General features: G+C 46.9%; 1 long non-coding RNA gene across 18 annotated transcripts in view; it reads left to right on the forward strand.

Annotated features, from left to right (window-relative positions):
• LOC147340181 (uncharacterized) overlaps positions 1 to 16,699 on the forward strand; it is a 274,415-nt gene that overhangs the window by 195,321 nt on the left and 62,395 nt on the right. For 6 of the 18 annotated variants that reach the window (XR_015158633.1, XR_015158635.1, XR_015158628.1 and 3 more), the window contains one exon: positions 14,104 to 15,570. The exons of 5 other annotated variants lie outside the window; for them this stretch is intronic. This is a non-coding gene — a long non-coding RNA (uncharacterized LOC147340181). Of the gene's footprint in view, positions 1 to 35; positions 131 to 13,557; positions 13,650 to 14,103; positions 15,571 to 16,699 lie in introns of those variants that run through there. 7 more of the 18 variants (XR_015158637.1, XR_015158629.1, XR_015158646.1 and 4 more) reach the window with 4 other exon arrangements.

The raw sequence follows: 16,699 nt of genomic DNA on the forward strand, positions 1-16,699 counted from the left end.
AGGCCTGGTGCTGACCTCTGCCATTTCTCCCACAGACTCACAGCTCCAGAGGTGTCCAAAGTGAGGGCCTCTCCCCTGGAGCATGACCGGGAGGCCCAGCTGCTGCGGCAGGCCCCCATTCGAGGGAAAGGTAAAAACGAGGCTCAGGGACAGGCCTCTGCTGGGAGGACCTGTGCTCTGGGCTCCAGGCTGGTGCTCGCCAGTCAGCCATGCCCTTCCTCAGTGTACACTCAGAGGCCAACGTGTCTGCCCACTAGACCAGGCCAGCGTCACTACCTGTCTTTGATACTGGACAGGGGATGTGGCTTCAGCACAGGCAAACGGTGCCAGGAATGCGCCCCCCCCCCCACCTTATCCAATGGCAGGTCAGCCTGGCACAGAAAGGCCATGTGGCCCTCATGACCAATTTAGCTTTAGCCAAGAAAAGGGCATTTCTAGGGACTGGCGGTTCTGTGGACACTGCTGGTCAAAGGGAGAGAGATTGTGGTCATTGAGAGGACAGGAGGGAGCAAAGAAGTTACTGCTTTTAGAACCGTGGACACTGGTCTCATCTTAAAAAGTGAGCGGGAAAGGAGCCATTTTTTCTAGACCTGACTGTTTTTGGTTTTGTCTCCTTGAATGGCTGCTGTGGGCGCCCCCTGTGTTTTTCAGTCTGGCAGTAAGTGAAGTAGAGATGGAGTCTAGAACATGCCAGATTGGGCTTCCTCGGTGGGGGAGGTATGTCCATCAGCCTGGCAGGAGGCAAAGCCACCCAGCCTGGGCAGTGGCCCAGTAACCACCTACCTCCTAGGGAAAGGGGTGTGTTCTTTGTTTGCGTTAAACTCAACCCCCAGAGAAGCCCCCCTGCCCACCCCCCTCTTCCACCCATTAAAATGAGCTTACAATCTGGGGACTAACCTCTAGTTAGAAACAAGATCAAAGCTTTCTCAGTTCTGCTCGTTACTCCCATCGTCAAAAAGCCCCCAAAGGGAATGGAAAGAGAACTTCGTTTTTCTGGAGGAGCATTAAGGTCAAGGTTGGAAATTGTTCTAGGCTGGAATCAGCCTAATAATAAAGCCCAAGTGGCCCCACTGGAAGCTCAGATGGGTACTCCTCATTTGTTGTTGTTTACTTACTAAGTCGTGTCCAGCTCTTTGTGGCTGCGTGGATTATAGTGCACCAGGCTTCTCTGTACATGGGACTTTTCAGGCAAGAATACTGGAGTGCGTTGCCATTTCCTTCTCCAGGGGATCTTCCCAACCCAGGGATGGAACCTGTGTCCCCTTCATTGACAGGCAGAGATTCCTTACCACTGAGCCACTAGGGAAGCCAGGGTCCTCATGGGGACCACCAAAAGCTGAGATGTGAAGTCCAAAAGCTGAGATATCAGAGCCCCCAGTGGTCCCTGATAGGATTGCACCCCCGCTGCCTCAGTGGGGACCTGCCCAGTGGTGTTTCCTTTATTGACTATGGCCCATTCCTGGCCCACAGACTGTGGTCAGCGAGGAAGCTCTGCTTCTGGGGGTCTGGCTGTCAGCTGGAGCAAAGGGCTAACTGGACCACGGCTCTGGTCCTCTGCGCGACTGGCTTGGGCTCCATGACACGGTAGCCAAAGATTCCAAGAGCAGCAAGTGGACGAGCACAGCCATGCAAGTGCTTTTTTAAACCTTGGCTTACCATACTGTTTGCAACTTGCCAAACCAAGTCAATACCCAAGTTCAAGGTCGGTGTGGGAGGGTACTACCAAAGGATACATGTGAAGTCACTCAGTCGTGTCCAACTCTTTGCGACTCCATGGACTGTCGCCTACCAGGCTCCTCAGGTGACAGTCCATGGAGTTTTTCAGGCAAGAGTACTGGAGTGGGTTGCCATTTGGGGCCAATTTTGCAGTCTGTCCATCACAGGCAGAGAGCGCCACCTAGCCTAGTGAGGAGGGTTTACTGGCCTAGTCTTCCACGGGCCACACTATGCTGTGGGTTTATGCAGGATATAACTGGGTCAGACTTATTTCCCCAGCCCCAGATTGGAACACAGGGCAGGAACATAGAAGAGGCTTACTGAGGACGGAGTTGAATATTGAACGCACATCACTTCTGGCGGCCCAGGGACCAGTGAGAAGCCTTGAGCCTCATCCTGACTCTCCGAAGCCCTCTGTGGCCTGGGGGCCCCATCCAGACCAGGGACACCTAGGGCTTGTGCCGACAGATGATTATTTTCACTTCTCTCTTTTGAAAAATGGCCCATGTTTAAGGATTCATAAAACTTAGGGAATGCATCACTGAGCCTATAACGCCGTGAGAGCTCCATGTAGGGAACGACTTAAAAAGAAGATTCATCAAACTAATTACTTCTCCCCCCCCGCCCCCACCCCCACCCCGCCCCTCTTTCCGCTTGGCCTGCTTAGGAAGATGTACGGCCTCATCCGTCATCGGCTGGGCTGCTGCAAAGCCCAACTCCCGGGCCTGCTTGTGTGGGAGGGGCAACACCCTGAGCCTCGATCTTTCTCTGGCTTTCTGGGCAGACAAGAGTTTTTCCTGCTGATTCATCTATTCCAGAGGCCGAACAAGGCCAGGACGCCTAAGGAGTTGGGTGAGGGAGGGAGCGGGGGGAATCCTGAGAGCAGTGCAGGAAGGCTGTCTGTCATCCGTCTCTCCGAAGCAGATGCTACGCATCCCTGTAGGATGGTCCTGCCATGTCCCCCTGGGCCACCTTTGGGTGCACCCGCCACCGTGGTAGACAGTGCCTGAGCCTGCTGACCACTTCCCACGTCAAATACCTACCCCTCCCTCTCTGCCTCCCTGCCTTGGACTTTCTGTGGAATCACCGGAGCTTGCTTGGTAGAGGACAAGGCTCTGCGCCAGGGTTTCACACCACCAGAGGCAACCGCAGCTAAGGTGGAGGGAGAGCCTGTGCATAAATACTGCAGCTTCACAGCTGTAGTGGGCTGTAGGGTGGCCCCCCCAAAAATAGGTCCATAGGGAACCTGTGAATGTGACCTCCTTTGGGAAAAGGGTCTCATAGACATAATGAAGTTAAGGATCCTGAGATGAGATTATCCTGGATTATTCAAGTGGACCTGAATCCAAAGATAAGTGCCCTTAGAGAAGTGACAGGGAGAAGACACATAGAGGGGAAGGTGACATGAAGATGGAGGCAGAGATTACAGTGATGTGTCCACAAGCCAAGGACAACCAAGAAGTGTCAACAGTCCCCAGAAACTTGAAGGAGAGGCCTGGGATGGATTTTTCTAAGGCCTCCAGAAAGAAGAGATCCCACTGACACCTTGATTTCAGATTTGCACCCTCCGGAAATGTACGTGTGCACTAAGTTACTTCAGTCGTATTCAACTGTGTGACCCCATGGACAGTAGCCCACCAGGCTCCTCTGTCCATGGGATTCTCCAGGCAAGAATACTGGAGTGTGTTGCCATTTCCTCTCCAGGGGATCTTCCTGATCCAGAGACCTAACCTGCATCTCTTGTGTCTACTGCATTGGCAGGCAGGTTCTTTACCCCTAGTGCCATCTGGGAAGCCCCCAGAACTGTGAGGCCATCAATTTCTGTTGTAAACCACCCAGTCTGTGGTGCTTTGTCACCCAAGCCCTAGGGCACTAATATAGATGTCCTCAGTGGGATGATTCTGAGATGCGTTTAAAACAGTTCCAAAGAGGGTCCCTAACAGGATAGGGCCCCAGTTGCCCACAGGGACAACCAGCTCGTCTCTATACCCCTATCAGCTTTTTAATCCTGCCTCGTTGCCCTGCTGGGGTTTTCTGGGAGTGCTTCCAAGTAAACCACCTGCACCCAAGTCCTTGCCTGCTTTGGGAAGCACTCAAACTCGGGGCACTCAGTCCTGTACCACTTGTTTCTTCATTAATTCATCCCATCATCATTTGTAAGGGAGGCAGTACAGAGAGTGGCTGTAATAGACCAAATAATGGGTCCCCAAGGTGGCACTAGTGGTAAAGAACCTGCCTGCCAATGCAGTTCAATCCATGGGTCAGTAAGATCCCCTGGAGGAGGGCATGGCAACCCACTCCAGTATTCTTGCTTGGAGAATCCCATGGACAGAGAAGCCTGGCGGGCTACAGTCCATAGGGTCACAAAGAGTCAGACAAGGCTGAAGTAACTTAGCACACACACAAATATATCCACATCTTAATTCTCAGAACTTGCAAGTGTTACCTTATATGGCAAAAGGGACTTTGCAGATTGTGATGAAGTTAAGAATCTTGAGATGGGAAGATCACCCAGGCTTACCCAAATGGACCGCATATAATCACAAGAGTCCTTCTAAGAAGGAGGCAGGAGGCCAGAATAGTGGGAGGAGAAAGTCATGTGACCATGAAAGCAGACTTTGGAGTGACTCAGCCACCAGCTAAGCAATATCAGCATCATCTAGAAGCCAGAGGAGCAAAGACTAGATTCTTCAGAGCCATTAGAAGGGACCAGCTCTGTCAGCACTTTGATTATAGCCCCATAAGACTCATTTCTGAAGGTTGGCTTTAAGCCAAGTTTTTCACTCTCCTCTTTCACTTTCATCAAGAGGTTCTTTAATTCCTCTTCACTTTCTGCCATAAGGGTGGTGTTATGTGCATATCTGAGGTTACTGATATTTCTCCTGGCAATCTTGATTCCAGCTCGTGCTTCTTCCAGCCCAGTGTTTCTCATAATGTACTCTGCATATAAGTTATAAGCAGGGTGACAATATACAGCCTTGACGTACTCCTTTTCCTATTTGGAACCAGTCTGTTGTTCCATATCCAGTTCGAATGTTGCTTCCTGACCTGCATATAGGTTTCTCAAGACGCAGGTCAGGTGGTCTGGTATTCCCATCTCTTTCAGAATTTTCCACAGTTTATTGTGATCCACACAGTCAAAGGCTTTGGCATAGTCAATAAAGCAGAAATAGATGTTTTTCTGGATCTCTCTTGCTTTTTCGATGATCCAGTGGATGTTGGCAATTTGATCTCTGGTTCCTCTGCCTTTTCTAAAACCAGCTTGAACATCTGGAAGTTTATGGTTCACGTACTGCTGAAGCCTGGCTTGGAGAATTTTGAGCATTACTTTACTAGTGTGTGAGATGAGTGCAATTGTGCGGTAGTTTAAGCATTTTTTGGCATTGCCTTTCTTTGGGATTGGAATGAAAACTGACCTTTTCCAGTCCTGTGGCCACTGCTGAGTTTTCCAAATTTGCTGGCATATTGAGTGCAGCACTTTCACAGCATCATCTTTTAGGATTTGAAATAGCTCAACTGGAATTCCATCACCTCCACTAGCTTTGTTTGTAGTGATGCTTTCTAAGGCCCACTTGACTTCACATTCCAGGATGTCTGGCTCTAGGTGAGTGATCACACCATCGTAATTATCTGGGTCATGAAGGTCTTTTTTGTACAGTTCTTCTGTGTATTCTTGCCACCTCTTCTTAATATCTTCTGCCTCTGTTAGGTCCATACCATTTCTGTCCTTTATCGAGCCCATCTTTGCATGAAATGTTCCCTTGGTATCTCTAATTTTCTTGAAGAGATCTCTAGTCTTTCCCATTCTATTGTTTTTCTCTATTTCTGTGCACTGTTCACTGAGGAAGGCTTTCTTCTCTCTCCTTGCTATTATTTGGAACTCTGCATTCAAATGAATATATCTTTCCTTTTCTCCTTTGCTTTTTGCTTCTCTTCTTTTCACAGCTGTTTGTAAGGCCTCTTCGGACAGCCATTTTGCTTTTTTGCATTTCTTTTTCTTGGGGATGATCTTGCTCCCTGTATCCTGTACAATGTCACAAACCTCTATCCATAGTTCATCAGGCACTCTATCAGATCCAGTCCCTTAAATCTTATTTCTCACTTCCACTGTATAATCATAAGGGATTTGATTTAGGTCATACCTGAATGGTCTAGTTGTTTTCCCTACTTTCTTCAATTTAAGTCTGAATTTGGCAATAAGGAGTTCATGATCTGAGCCACAGTTAGCTCCCAGTCTTGTTTTTGCTGACTGTATAGAGCTTCTCCATCTTTGGCTGCAAAGAATATAATCAATCTGATTTCGGTGTTGACCATCTGGTGATGTCCATGTGTAGAGTCTTCTCTTGTGTTGTTGGAAGAGGGTGTTTGCTATGACCAGTGCGTTCTCTTGGCAGAACTCTTTATTAGCCTTTGCCCTGCTTCATTCTGTACTCCAAGGCCAAATTTGCCTGTTACTCCAGGTGTTTCTTGATTTCCTACTTTTGCATTCCAGTCCCCTATAATGAAAAGGACATCTCTTTTGGGTGTTAGTTCTAGAAGGTCTTGTAGATCTTCATAGAACTGTTCAACTTCAGCTTCTTCAGCGTTACTGTTCGGGGCATAAGCTTGAATTACCGTGATATTGAATGGTTTGCCTTGGAAACAAACAGAGATCATTCTGTCATTTTTGAGATTGCATTCAAGTACTGCATTTTGGACTCTTTTGTCGACCATGATGGCTATTCCATTTCTTCTAAGGGATTCTTGCCCACAGTAGTAGATATAATGGTCATCTGAGTTAAATTCACCCATTCCAACCCATTTTAGTTCGCTGATTCCTGAAATGTCGATGTTCACTCTTGCCATCTCCTGTTTGACCGAAGCAAAAACAACACCCAGTTGTGGATGAGACTGGTGATGGAAGCAAGGTCTGATGCTGTAAAGAGCAATATTGCATAGGAAACTGGAATGTTAGGTCCATGAATCAAGGCAAAAACTTTCCTTCCAAGGAGTAAAGAGAAAGAGGACAGTGAAAACGTTGGCTTAAAACTCAACATTCAGAAAACTAAGATCATGGCAACTGGTCCCATCACTTCATAGGAAATGGATGGGGAAACAGTGGAAACAGTGGCAGACTTAATTTGGGGGGGCTCCAAAATCACTGCAAATGGTGACTGCAGTCATGAAATTAAAAGACGCTTACTCCTTGGAAGGAAAGTTATGACCAACCTAGACAGCATATTAAAAAGCAGAGACATTACTTTGCCAACAAAGGTCCATCTAGTCAAGGCTATGGTTTTTCCCGTGGTCATGTATGCATGTGAGAGTTGGACTGTAAAGAAAGCTGAGCACTGAAGAATTGATGCTTTTGAACTGTGTTGTTGGAGAAGACTCTTGAGAGTCCCTTGGACTGCAAGGAGATCCAACCAGTCCATCGTAAAGGAAATCAGCCCTGAATATTCATTGGAAGGACTGATGGTGAAGCTGAAACTCCAGTACTTTGGCCACCTGATGCGAAGAACTAACTCATTTGAAAAGACCCTGATGCTGGGGAAGATTGAAGGTGGGAGGAGAAGGGCACAACAGAGGATGAGATGGTTGGATGGCATCACCGACTCAATGGACATGAGTTTGAGTAGGCTCTGGGAGTTGGTGATGGACAGGGAGGCCTGGTGTGCTGCAGTCTGTGGAGTCACAAAGAGATGGACACAACTGAGCAACTGAACTGAAGACTCATTTCAGACTTCTGACTTCCAGAGCTGTAAGATGATAACTTTGTGTTTTTTTAAGCCACTAAATTTGTGGTCATTTGTTACAGCAGCAATAGGAAATTCATACAGGGGTTAAGATTACAGGCATTGGGATTGGGTAAAACCAGGTTGAAGTCTTGGCACTCACCGCTGTGGACATTGGGCAAGTTACTTACCGTCTCCAAGCCTCAGTTTGCTCAGATGTCAAATGAGGATAGTCCTTCCTGATGCTGCTGTTGTGTGGACCACAGAGGATGAGTGGTCCAGTCCCAGCAGTGCTCATAATTCACTGAGCACTTACTATTAGTCATTCACTGTGCTCCATGATCCTTGCCTTTGGTAGAGTGTTAGTTGCTCAGTCGTGTCTGATTCTTTGTGACCCCATGGACTATAGCCTGCCAGGCTCCTCTGTCCATGGGATTTTTCAGGCAAGAATACTGGAGTGGGTTGCCATTTGCCTTTGGTAAACAAAATGCAGTTCTGGTCTTTAAAGGGATCAACAGCCTAGAAGCATGGATGAGACAGTGAATGTCTGTGAAAGGGAGATTCCTAAGCCGTGGCCCCAAATGGGACAAAGTCATAGTTATAATAGCAGTGGTAATAGCAGTAATAATCACTGTTGTTACCAGAAGGGGGACCCCTTCCAGAGCCCGAGAGCGGGCTCTTGTCTAACACTCAGGAATGAATTGTCCAAGGAGACACATGTGCTGACAAAGCAAGAGACTTTATTGGGCATGGGGGCCCAGGCAGAGAACAGCGGGGTAAGGGAACCCAGGAGGACTGCTGTGCCACGTGGCTCCCAGTCTTAGATTTTATGGTGATGGGATTAGCTTTTGGGTTGTCTTTGGCCAGGCATCTTGCTTATGTCCATATCTGGTCTAATTCAGGGTCCTTCCTGGTGGCACACATCTCTCAGCCAAGATGGATTCTAGAGTGAGGGTTTCTGGGAGGTTGGTGGGACATATCATGGGCTGGTTTCTCCTCCTTCCTTTCGGCCCCTCCTGTATTCTCCTGTTAGTTTTCCACAGCAGCACCATGTTCTTTATTGGAACTTCCTGTTGTGAGACAACTCACAGTTAGTATCCTTCCTGGCCAAGGTGGGCAATTTTGGTCAACGGTTCCCTAACAGTATCACCACAGCTCTGACAGCACCAGTGCCCCAGAGTCACTCAGAATGGCAGCTCTTTTGGGTTCCTGGACCCGATTCTAATGTGTGTGTGTTGGGTGGGGGGAGGGGTCCCCAACAACGAGCAATTCTCTGTGACACCAGCTGGGTGTCCTACAGTTCAACTCAATTCTGACACCATCTACCCAGAAATAGTATCAGATCCCACAGGGTAAGGGCTCAGTCCAACAAGACTGCCCTCCACACACACACTGATTTTAGACACCGGTCAGAAGCTCAGGTTGTCACTTGTACTTCTGACCAACTGACTACAGTATAGAGGTTCCCATGACCCCCTGGTTCTGTTGCAGGAAGGGAGACCCCTTCCAGGCCCCGAAACTGAGCTCTTAACTAACACTTGGAAATGAATTGTTTGAGGAGACACATGTGCTGACAAAGCAAGAGATTTTATTGGGAAAGGATGCCCGGGTGGAGAGCAGTAGGGAAAGGGAACCCAGGAGAACTGCTCTTCCAGGTGGCTTGCAGTCTTGGGTTTTATGGTGATGGGATTAGTTTCTAGGTGTCTTTAGCCAGTCATTCTGACTCAGAGTCCTTCCTGGTGGTGCACGCCTGGTTCAGCCAAGATGGATGCCAGAGAGAAGGATTCTGGGAGGTGGTCTGACATGTGGTGTCTCCTTTCAACCTTTCCCGAACTCTTTCTGTTGGTGGTGGCTTATTAGTTCTGTGTTCCTTTCTAGGATCTCCTGTCGTAAAACAACTCATGCAAATGGTTACTATGGTGCCTGGCCAGGGTAGGCAGTTTCAATCAGTGTGCTTCCCCTAACAGTTCCTTGGGTTGGATTAATTTGCTAGAGCGGCTCATAGAACTCAGAGAAACATTTTACTTACTAGGTTATTATAAGTCAGGAACAGACAGATGGATGAGGTAAGTAGGGTAAGGTCTAGAGGAAAGAACATGGAGCTTCCATGCCCTGCCTGGGCTCACCACTGTCTCCACATCTCCATGTGTTCACCAACCTGGAAGCTCTCTGAACCCTTTCCTTTTGGGTGTTTATGGAGACTTCATTAGCTAGACATGATTGATTAAATCATGGGCCATTGGTGATTGATTCAAAGTCCAGTCCCCTCCTTTGCCCTGGGGTTGAGGGGGATGAAATGGAAAGTTCCTACCCTCTAATCACATGGTTAGTTCCTTTGACAACCAGCCCCTATCTTTGGGTTACCTAAGGCCTTTCCATGGACTTCCCTCATAGCTCAGTCAGTAAAGAATCTGCCTACAATACAGGAGGCCCGGGTTTGATTCCTGGGTTGGGAAGATCCCCTGGAGAAGGGAATAGCAACCCACTCCAGTATTCTTGCCTGGAGAATCTCATGGACAAAAGAGCCTAGCAGGCTACAGTCCATGGGGTATCAAGAGTTGGACACAACTTAAAAAACCACCAACCAGATGTCACCTCATTAATATCACAAAAGACAGCTTTATCTCCCTAATCACAGGAAATTCCAAGGGTTTTAGGAACTCTGTCCTAGGAACCGTTCTAAGACCAAATATCTATTTCTTATTACAAATCACAATATCAGAGCAACCTTGCTCCTGCAAAGTCTGGGCTCCCTAGTGTCCTAGAAATTCTGCCTCAGCTGAGGCAAGCCTTGTGTGTAGTGTGGGGCAAACATGGAGGGTTCCAGATGGAATTTAGAACTGCTTTGTCTCTCTCTTTGTTCTTTCTCTGGTCAAACACCCACCTCTTCCCTGCCCACTGAATCTGTGATGTAGCCCCTTGGAGAGCTGGGGCCTAGAAACTCCACGGTACACAGTGTCACTTGCCTTTTGTAAAAGAAATAATGATGTCACCTTAAGAGACAGCTCTGCCTAGAAATAGGAATAATGAAACCGAGCAGAACCCTGTGGGGCCATACTGGAGACAAAAGTCCCTCCCTGGCCCATGTTTCTTGTTTGTAGGGAAAAAAAATAGTTTCCTCCTCTTCTAGGCCTTCCCTGAGCAGACTCAAACAGTTACTATTTAGGGAAATGAGATAACTCAGAAACAAAGGAAAAGTAATAACAGTAAGGAAGAAAGTAATGACAATAGTTCAGTGATAAAACAGAGTCCTAGTTCCTCCTCTAGGGATATACATAACAATGTGACACGTATCTTTTAGTTGTTCTGCAGAAACCAAGACCCCACCCAGGTGGAGGATGGTGCCTACATGCTGACCACAAGCACGTAGACCCCAGACTGGTTGGAACCAGAACATTGATGATTAAGATTCCTGAAACACCACCCTGTTACCTCACTACCAACCAATCAGAACAAAGTCCACAAGCTGCAACCCGCATCCCAAATGTTCCCTTTATTTTTATATTTTTTTAACTTTACAATATTGTATTGGTTTTGCCATATATCAACATGAATCCGCCACAGGTATACACGTGTTCCCCATCCTGAACCCTCCTCCCTCCTCCCTCCCCGTACCATCCATCCCTCTGGGTCGTCCCGGTGCACCAGCCCCAAGCATCCAGTATCGTGAAAACCCTTCCCTGGGGACTTCCCTGGTGGTCCAGTGGCTTAGACTCTGCAGTCCCAGTGCAGGGGGCCTGGATTTGATCCCTGGTTGGGGAACTAGATCCCACATACGGCAACTACAGATTCCACATGCCACAATGGAGACTCGATACAGCTAAATAAATATTAAAAAAAAAAACAAAAAAAAAACCCTTCCCTGAAAGCCATCAGGGAGTTGAGTCTTGAGCATGAGTTGTCCATTCTCCTTCCTTTTGTTGTTCAGTCACTCAGTCGTGTCCAACTCTTTGCGACCCCATGGACTCTAGCATGCAGGCTTCCCTGTCCCACTCTCTCCAAGAGCTTGCTTAAACTCATGTCCATCGAGTCAGTGATGCCATCCAAGCATTTCATCCTCTGTTGCCCCCTTTTTCTCCTGCCTTCAATCTTTCCCAGCATCAAGGTCTTTTCCAGTGAGTCAGTTCTTTGCAGCAGGTGGCCAAAGTATTGGAGCTTCAGCATCAGCCCTTCCAGTGAATATCCAGGGTTGATTTCCTTTAGCATTGACTGGTTTCATCTCCTTGCTGTCCAAGGGCCTCTCAAGAGTCCTCTACAGCACCACAGTTGGAAAGCATCAATTCTTTGGTGCTCAGCCTTCTTTATGGTCCAGCTCGCACATCCATACATGACTACTGGAAAAACCATGGCTTTGACTATACAGACCTTTTTCGGCAAAGTGATGTCTCTGCTTTTAATATGCTGTCTAGGTTGGTCATAGCTTTTCTTCCAAGGAGCAAGTGTCTTTTAATTTCATGGCTGCAGTCACTGTCTGCAGTGATTTTGGAGCCCAAGAAAATAAAGTCTGTCACTGCTTCTATTTTTTTTCCCCATCTATTTGCCATGAAGTGATGAGACTGGATGCCATGATCTCAGTATTTTGAATGTTGAGTTTTAAAGCCAGCTTTTTTATTCTCCTCTTTCACCTTCATCAAGAGGCTCTTTAGTTCCTCTTCACTTTCTGCCATAAGGATGGTGTCATATGCATATCTGAGATTATTGATATTTCTCCCAGCAATCTTGATTCCAGCTTGTGCTTCATCCAGCCCAACATTTCAGATGATATATTCTGCATATAAGTTCAATAAGCAGGTGACAATATACAGCCTTGACATACTCCTTTCCCAACTTTGAACCAGTTGTTCCATGTCCAATTCTAATGATCGCTTCTTGACCTGCATAAAGGTTTCTCAGGAGGCAGGTAAGGTCATCTGGTATTCCCATCTCTAAGAATTTCCCACGGTTTGTTGTGATCCACACAGTCAAAGGCTTTAGCGTAGACAGTGAAGTAGATGTTTTTCTAAAATTCCCTAGCTTTTTCTATGATCCAACGGACTTTGGCAGAGTTTGATCTCTGATTCCTCTGCCTTTTCTAAATTCAGCTTTTACATTTGGAAGTTCTTGGTTCACAAACTGTTAAAGTCTAACTTGAAGAATTTGGGCGTTACCTTGCTAGCATGTGAAATGAGCACAATTGTGCAGTAGTTTGAATATTCTTCAGCATTGCCTTTCTTTGAGATTGGAATGCAAACTGACCTTTTCCAGTCCTGCGGCTAATCCTGTGGCCACCGCTGAGTTTTCCAAATTAGCATCATCGTTAGGATTTGAAATAGCTCAGTTGGAATTCCATCACCTCCACTAGCCTTGTTCGTAGTGATGCTTCCTAAGGCCCACTTGACTTCACACTCCAGGATGTCTGGCTCTAGGTGAGTGGTTACACCATCATGGTTATCCCGGTCATAAAGATCTTTTTTGTACAGTTCTTCTGTGTGTTCTTGCCACCTCTTCTCAGTATCTTCCACTTCTGTTAGGTCCCTACCATTTCTGTCTTTTATTGTGCCCATTCTTGCATTAAATATTCCCTTGGTATCTCTGATTTTCTTGAAGAGATCTCAAGTCTTTCCCATTCTATTGTTTTCCTCTATTTCTTTGCATTGTTCACTTAAGAAGGCTTTCTTCTCTCCCCTCGCTATTCTTTGGAACTCTGCATTCAAATGAGTATATCTTTCCTTTTCTCCTTTGCCTTTCGCTTCTCTTCTTTTCTCAGCTATTGTAAGGCCTCCTCAGACAGCCATTTGGCCTTAGCTTGCTTAGTGCCCTGCCGTAAATGCCGCACTTTCGTGCACAACCCAGTGTCAATAGATTGATTTTGCTGTGAGGGAGGCAAGTGGACCCAAGTTTGGTTCAGTAACAACAAAACAATGGCACCAATATCTACGCAAAAGGGTCTCCAAGGCATGGGCCAGAGGGATCCTTCCTGTCTGGAATCAGGGGCAGCAAAGTGGAAGTGGCATTGGCACTAAGGACTCACAGGGATGGGAGCAGGGGTTTCTGGGAGCTACTGGCAGGAACAGAGGTGGAAGTGGGAGGGGATTTACAGAGCCCCAGGAAGAAGCTATCCCAGATGACTGCTGCTGTCTGGTCACAGGGCCCGCTGAGCCTCACATACCCAAAGCCCTGACAGAGCTCCATCACAGCAGGAGGGACCACTCAAAGGCCAGCGGCCTAGACAGGCAAGTGGTAGGTCGGGGGGCCAGGAGGAGGCGTGGGGCTGGTCTTTCTTTCTGGGGCAGGGGGATGCCATGGAGGGCTTCAGGAAGGGAATACAGTGACTACAGGACTGGAAATGTACTTGCCTCCTTCCCCTTACCTTTCCCCTGGTGAGAGGGAAAGTCAGCCATGGGTCAAAAGCTTTTCAGCTGACCCAGCAACTGTCGCAAGTTGTCACTGTGGAATACTGACACAGGTGAGCTTGTTACAGTGTAGTTTATAATAGCAGAAAATTGCAAATGACCTAAATGAACCATAGGAGGTACATTTAATAAATGATAGTGTTTTCATCCAACAGAACACTGGGCAACCATCTAAGAACTCAATGTTGGTCTATTTTTATTTTGGAAAATATGATTTACTGTTAAGTGAATAAAGCAGTTTTTGAATGAATTCATACAACACATCCTAATATTGTTTACAGAGATCTGTTTGCTGCTGCTGCTAAGTCACTTCAGTCGTGTCCGACTCTGTGCGACCCCAGACGGCAGCCCACCAGGCTCCCCCTTCCCTGGGATTCTCCAGGCAAGAACACTGGAGTGGGTTGCCATTTCCTTCTCCAATGCATGAAAGTGAAAAGTGAAAGTGAAGTCACTCAATCTTGCCCGACTCTTAGCGACCCCATGGACTGCAGCCTACCAGGCTCCTCCGTCCATGGGATTTTCCAGGCAAGAGTACTGAAGTGGGGTGCCATTGCCTTCTCCGAGAGATCTGTTTATATGTATATATTTGCATGGTGAAATTTGATGAAATGTATACTACCCTGTGTTAACAATGGTGATCTTTGAGCGGGTAGAACTTTTTTCAGGATGTTGCTCATCTATGTTGTTGGTTTGTAGGTTTTGTTAAAAAATATAGTTAACACACGTGACTTATGTCATTTAATTTTTTAAATTTTTTATAGTTTTTATTGAAATAATTGATTTACAATGTGTTAGATTCAGATGTACAGCAAAGTGATTTACTTAAATCTATATATTGTTTTTCAGATTCTTTTCCATTATATGTTATTATAAGATATTGAATATAGTTCCCTGTGCTATATAGCAGGTCTTTGTTGGTTATTGGTTTTATGTGTACATATTTATGTGTGTGTTTTAATCCCGACCTCCTAACTTATCTCTCCCCGCCTTCCCCCTTTGATAACCATAAGTTTGTGCTCTATGTCTGTGAGTCTGCTTCTGTTCTATAAATAAGTTCATTTGTATAATTTTTTTAGATTCCACATACAAGTGATATGTGTCTTTCACATATTCATACAATGATATTTGTCTTTCTCTGTCTGACTTCCTTAACTCAACAGGATAATCTCTAGGTCCATCCATGTTGCTGCAAAGTTTTCATCATTTCATTCTTTCTTAGGGCTGAATAATATTCCACTGTGTATATGTACCACAGCTTCTTCGTCCATTCATTTGTCAATGGACATTTAAGTTGCCTTCATGTCTTGGGTACTGTGAATAGTGCTGCTATGAACATTGGGGTGCGTGTGTCTTTATGACTTAGGTGATTTTATAAGGCAAGGGTTTCTTTGGTTATATTTCCACACTTGTCGTGGTGTTTGGATTCTCCTGTCTGGGCCTGCCTGAGCTCCCTAGGGAGAAATGCTGACAGTGGGGGACTCAGAATCCTGGGTTGACTGGGTGTGTGGTCAAAACGGTCCACAGTGCGATGAGACAGAATCCCAGCTCTGGAGAAGGAGAGTCATGGCAGTTCCTATTGTCTGAGAGGCAGGACCAGGCAATAAACTCAGAGGGAGGCCCGAGGGCAGAAAGCAGAGGCTGGAAGGAAGGGCAGGAATGGCAGGCAGGGGGTCCAGGGCTGTGGCCAGTCAGGAGGGCCAGAGAGCTCCACCGTGCCCAGGTCTCATAGCAGCCGTATAGGCCCAGCACAAAGACCTGCTTGGTACTCTATGAGTTTGGCATCCTTCCTCACTCCACGGTGAGAAAGGAAGAGTTAACATCTGGAATCTTCTGATAGAAACTGCGCTCAGAGCGAGCATGCAAAGCCACATTTGTGAAAAATGGGCTCAATTTGATATTTGGAGAGCAATAAAATTGAAATCATTTCAAATTTTAAATGCCCAACATATTGAGACCCACCCTCCGATAGATCTTCCAAATGAGTCTGCAAGCTCTCCCTGCCCAGTTTCAGGGGGGGATTCACTTCTTTGCCAAAAATGTTCCTCTTCTTGAGTTGGAAGACAAGAGGCTCGAGGCTGGCAGTTCTCCCGGGGCCCTCCATGTGCTGCCGAGCAAGAGCCTTCTACACGGGGCTGGAGGAGGAGTGGTGTTCCTTCTTCTCTCGGGTAATGAATTTGATCTAATGGGACTGTCTGAATGTCCAGATAGTGTGGTGATAGGTACCCCATAAACACAGAGATAAACAGGTAGAGAGATAGATGGAGGCAAGCATAATTTGCTTCTAAATGCCTTTTCACTGGTATAAATAAAGCAAGAAAATAAAGTTGGATGCACTTGCAATACTAATGCAAGGGGGAAATTAAGTGCTAATTACAGGCTTGAGGATAAATGAAAAGGACGTATATGGAGAAGGCAGGAGTGTCAGAGGTTGCCGCGCTCCTGCCATCGCCGTGAGTCCACTACGAGGTCATCTGCAGACAGCTTCCACATCACCTCCACTTCCCGTGACTCTGCCACAAGGCATTCTTACCTCAGGGGGCATGAGGAAGTGGGGGTAGGCTGGGTACATGGCCCAGGAGTACAGGTGACCCTCAGCCAGTGAGGAATGGAAATTGAAAGACAACGCAGCTCCCTGGTCTCTCTGTGGAAGGCTGATTTAAGGTGTCTTCTGTGTAATCCCCCCAAGCCCCCCACCCCAGCAGCATTGCACCCCAGTTTCCCATGGGACAATCCAGCCATTGACAGACCTTAGTTGGTTTTCCCCACTTCCCTTTCTCACACTCTCACCCAGTCACTGTGCTTCCTCTGATCACCTCCCAGCTGACAACCTGCACCCACGTCCTTGTCTCAGGACCCATCTGCTTTGAGGGCATCTGA

This window comes from Bos grunniens, chromosome X (assembly GCF_055505025.1).
Source record: "Bos grunniens cultivar Pamir isolate PY7600 chromosome X, Bosgru_T2T1.0, whole genome shotgun sequence".
In the NCBI taxonomy this organism is placed as follows: Eukaryota; Metazoa; Chordata; class Mammalia; order Artiodactyla; family Bovidae; genus Bos; species Bos grunniens.